This window comes from Lycium barbarum, chromosome 5, assembly GCF_019175385.1.
Source record: "Lycium barbarum isolate Lr01 chromosome 5, ASM1917538v2, whole genome shotgun sequence".
Taxonomy (NCBI): domain Eukaryota; kingdom Viridiplantae; phylum Streptophyta; class Magnoliopsida; order Solanales; family Solanaceae; genus Lycium; species Lycium barbarum.
In genome coordinates, this window is record NC_083341.1 from 126,410,924 (window position 1) to 126,416,327 (window position 5,404).

At 34.8% G+C, this 5,404-nt stretch overlaps 1 long non-coding RNA gene across 1 annotated transcript; it reads left to right on the top strand.

Moving 5' to 3' along the window:
- The first annotated feature begins 363 nt into the window (after positions 1 to 363).
- On the top strand, positions 364 to 4,956 carry LOC132641446 (uncharacterized). Its single transcript, XR_009582845.1, has 2 exons — positions 364 to 1,135; positions 4,768 to 4,956. It is a non-coding gene; the product is annotated as an uncharacterized LOC132641446 (long non-coding RNA).
- Positions 4,957 to 5,404: the final 448 nt, after the last annotated feature.

Sequence of the window (5,404 nt, forward strand, 5' to 3'; positions counted from 1 at the left end):
CAAAATTGGCTATTACGTCAACTTCTTCGCCCAAAGATTCTTGCATCATCTCCGGTCGAAGAGGGGCATCTGTTGACACCCAATTTTGTCCCTCATTTATTTCAATTTATTTACTCGGGCTTCTAAATTTATTGACGAGCTGAACACTTTATTTTCACTATTACTAATTTTCACTACTTTACTATCAACGTCACGAGCATTACTTTATCACCAATTTTTAAATATTCGTCATCGTTTCATTTTTTCGGGTTTAGAATCGTTAAATTAATTACAAGACAACACTTTGTTAAATCCTTATTTTCTACATATTAATTATTAATTGTCTTCACATAGTATATATTGTACTAGTTATTAAATTTGAAACCCAAGAATAATTAAATAGAGGAGGAAGAATCAACAATTTTCATCTCATAAGCAATTGCTCGAAAGTATATCAATATTGGACTCATTTTGAAGCTCGTATTTTAAAACGACGTGTTATAATTTTTATTTTGTCAAAGGACAAATTCCTGATAATGTTATTTACCCAAAAAAGAAAAAGAAAAAAAAAGAAGGAAAGTAAAGAGAGAGATAAGAGGAATTGGTGCGGTGAACTTGGAATAAGAAGGAATGAAAAAGAAAGAGGAATAATGAAAACATCTTTGCACTTCTTTTTCTTTTTCCTTCTTTTCCGCTCATCTCTCCCTTTCCCCTCTTCTTCTTTCTTCCGCCTCCTTCATCGTCTTCTTTTTTTTCTCTTCTTCTTCTTCTTCTTCTTCTTCTTCTGCCTCCTTCATCATCCCTCCACTCACTTCTGTTCCCCACCATGTCTGTCTCTCCACTTCCCCTTGTCCCCCACGCTTATTCCTCGCTTCGTCTCTCTCATACGCTCCTCCTTTTACTTTAATACAAATGAAACCTTATAAATCAAACGGGAGTTAATCCAGAAGGGGAGGAGGATTTTCAGTTTTGGGGAGGGAACTGAGCATCGTTTTAGAAAAAGAGAGATTTTTGTTGAGCAAGAAACCTAAGAAACTTGGACAAAAGATCTGGAATCTACAAATTTTCCTTACAAAAACACAGTTACTTTAATCGGGTTCGTTCGAGTTCGAGTAGAGATCCGAGATTCATACCCCGTTCATTGCACCTACAAAAGGTCAGTAAACCTTTCCCTTTTCTTTAATTTTTAGCATTCTGCGTGTTGGGTTTTAATTTATGATGATGTGTTAGTTAACAGTTGGGTTGGCAGTGATTTGGTTTAGTCGAACTTAGATTAGTTAATATAGCGTATTCTTAATGATTGCGGCACTCGGGTATGTTAGTATAGCCAAAGACGTTGGCTGGTTCATAATGTTCAAGCGTGGCTTATTTGTGTATGTGTTGATTTTCTGTTTGAGAGTATGGGAGATATACCTAAAATATACTAGATGTATACAGTTCCTGCATGCATTTAAGCTATAAGAATTTGTATATTGGAGTGTATATCGTATATATCAGTTATGTAGACTCTGAATTATTAGCTTGTGCGTCATAATGATATTAAGTTGGATCTGAACTTTAATTGTTTGCTTCATTGGATTGCTCTTTATTGGTTTCTATATTCTGAATATCGTGGGTATCATTTGGGTTGTCTTGTTTATTAGGAATCTAGAACTAATCAAGCAAGGCTGAGTTTTACGAATTTAGATATTTAATGTCGTTTCAGTTTATAACATATATGCGAAAGTATGGATTTTTGTTGCCCTGTTCTGTTTTTCATCTCTATGTCATTAAATATGTCCATTTGCGAACATGAATATCCTTGTCGAATGCGTCTGTTTTGTGTGAACTGGGGCTGGTTACTAGTTTAGTTCATATTTGGTTTAGGTTTTAGTATGCAGATGCTGTTTTTTTTTTCATGAATAATCTTGCCCCCTGTTGTTTTTTTTTGTTTTTTTTTTTGTTTAACAATAGCAGCATAGACATGAGTTTTAAGCCTAAAATCTACATGTCAATAAACTGGCCTGAGTTCACAATATGGTTTGTTTGTTTCCAGTTCTGTCCTAATCAGTATTGTTTTTTTTCTCTACACAGTGTTAAGTTAGTGGTAGGCCTTATTTATGTGTCTTGCTTGATTATATAGCTGGTTGTATGTGCAATACAAATAGAAACAGATCAATCATTTTTTGCATGCTTAAGTCTTATATAGATCAGTTTAGTCTTATTTCACCTTAGGAGTGTTCGCGAACTGTTGCATTTGGGAAATTGGTTGCTGCCTCGCTAAAAATAAAATATTAAGTCATTATCACTGCATTTTGCTTGGTTTTTATGACTTACTATCCCTTAAAGAGAATATGCCTATGTTATGTGGATCTTTGCTCTTTTGGTCATGCTAAGTTCACATGTACTTCTTATATTCAAAGAGATAGTTTAGACCGTCCAAAGCCAATTAGTCTTCATAGTAGAGTCTCGCTCAACTTCCACCGTTAAGTAGGTTGTTTTCAGCATAGCAGCAAGTCGACTTTTTTTTGCACTAGGCAAGAGCAGGTTCATGTCTCTATTCTAACTGTTAGCGGTTTATAAAGAGTAGTAATGGGATTTTGATTACTGGGGAAGCTCTACTCTGGTACTATTTATATGTGATCTCCAGGTATCAATTCCCTCTTAGCAGGATTCATTTGGTTGTTTTCTGCCCCTTTACTATCTGATGTTCTCTAAAAGACCCCCCAATGATATACAGGCTACATGTATACATTCATAAGTGCATAAGAAATAGGTATACCCAATATGAGATAGATATACCATCTTTTGTATCACGCGAATCGACTAAAACTAAAATCAGTAACTGTGTTCATTCATGTTATGCGTGAATTTAATGAACATCCTCGGGTAAATTTCCTTATTACTAATCTTTTCCTTTCATTTTTATGCATGACTATCGCACACGAGTCCGAGAGACTCGTCCTTCTCCGCATTCGGTGTTGGACGAAAGGCCCAACAATATATTCCTCTCGTGTCCAGCCCATTTGAAACAGTTCCTGAAAATGTTGGGCTGAAGCCCAATAGCAGCAGTGACAGACAGCAGCAATACATAAAAGTTGTTGCTGGGCCGAAGCCTAGCTGCAAGCGGACCATAACAATTCTGGAGAGTGGGCTGAGCCCATTTATATTACATCTCTTTTATTTTTTTTTATTTTTTGTGCGCATTTAATATGTGTTGCATGACTAATATTTTGTTTGCTAACTAAGATAAACCTTAGCAACATTAAGGATTTTAGTTTAGTTGGGTAGTTAATTCTGCGAATTACATTCATTTCTATTTTTTAAAACTATTTATAGTACTTATAACATTTATTTGAATAATTGATTTTTTAAAGATAACATGATTACATCTTTGGCTAAAGGAATAATAATTTATGCTCACTATTATTAGAAACATAAAACATCACCAATCCTACACTAACGATTAGCTTAATCTAAGGAATAAAAGGCAAACTATTCAACGAATAACTCGTTCACTTTAGTTTCTTTCCAACACTTGAAATTCATATTTGTCTAAACAACCTTTAAAACTTTTATTAAATAACTCTTTTTTCTCCATATATATATAAACATCACTCATCCCATTTCTTTTGGTTTATTTATAATTAAACTCTTATCAAATCACTACATTTTCTACAAGTATTATTTTAAACATTATTATTACACTTACGTTAAAAAATTAATAACATTTATAAGTCGTGTTTACAAAGTAACAATAGGCATATTCTTTTATACAACTTATTATTTTACATGTCTTATTTCTAATAACACTATTACCTTTTACTTTAAAAAAACTTTAGCTATATTTATAGGTTATTTCCCAAACATTTATAATACTATATTTACCCTTAGCCTAATTAATCATAAGTCCGGTCGGTTAACCATTGTTAATGGGTCTTAAAGGGTGCCTAATACCTTCACTTTAGACTAATTGAACCCTTACCTAGAATCTTAAGTTTCGCAGACTTTAAACACAGCTAACTTTAAACATAACTTTAATAAACTTTAGGTGTCCTAATTCACCATAAATAATTAGGTGGCGACTCCTTAACATAAACAAAAACAGGAATCACCAAAATGTTGTACTTCTACTTTAACTCTCCGGGGTTAAAATGGGGTGTGACAGCTTGGCGACTCCACTGGGGAACTCTACCTAGGTTCTAACCATAACAGACTTAGCTTTAAATAGGCTTCGTGTGCTAACTTAGTTACTTTATTTGCCTAAACTGTTTTACATGCTACAAATTGTGTGCGTTATTAATTGTTTGATATAAACTGTGTAAGTGTTACTGCTTTGATAAATTGTCATTCCGTTCATATTTCCTCCATTTCTGGAAACCTCACACTATCACACGTACACGCGAGGTGTGTTTTGCGCACCCGCAAACTTCTTCATAGAATCCAAATTTTAGGAGAGTTGGCGCATGCGCGGGGTGCCCGAGTAACGGGGACCGCGTAGCCTTCTCACTCGAGTAGTCCGCTCGGGAACCTTGTGTCTAGTAAACCCACTCTTAGTCAACCTAGGATATAGCTAAACCAACACCCTTTATTAAGAGCATACATCTCATAACCTAGGAGGTTTAATACCCTTGGTGTATTAAACCCATTAGACGACTTTACTCAAGCGTCCAAGCGGGTTCACAACCCCAAGTGACAATAATCATACTTTATATGCATGTTTGAAGGATAACTGTACCTAAATATTGACTATTTGCTCTAATTAATTAAACTTTAGGAAGGAGGGAATGACTAACGTTTCTATGACAGGTATGCATTTGCATCGGAGTACAATAAATGACGAAGATCAAGGGCACCACAAATGGAGCTGGAAGTTAGGCATAAAAATTTTATTTACTTTATTTAGATTAGGAAACACTTTATGTTGTATTCATTCGACGTGTAATAAATATTACATTATTTTGTACTTTCTTTTTTGAGAAATAGAATCTGTTTACATTAATCAAAGCAACGGGATGACATATTATGACACACTTTACCCTTCAAACAACGTTAGGCCCACCTCTGGCACAAAGAGGTCAAATGCATATTAGGACGCGTTATTATTTATAATCGTTTACATCTGTTTGACAATTTGTTTGACTCTATTTGAGGAATTATTTGCCACATGCCTTACTCGACTTTACGTGACCATGACTTTACCTAGATATGTTCATGAAATTAACATCGTTTATACTGTATGTTTATTTTATCTTATTCCCAAAAAGAGAGTTGATTTGTGTTGACACTCGATGGCCGACCATCCTTACGTCACGAGGTCAAAGACGTCATCGTTACCTGAACGTAGTTGGGTTGTTCAAGGAAATGAAATTACTATGTCCGATCCTGTCACATCTATTTAAACTGGTGTGGAAAACATCGTGATCTCTAGCGATCCGCCCGAGAC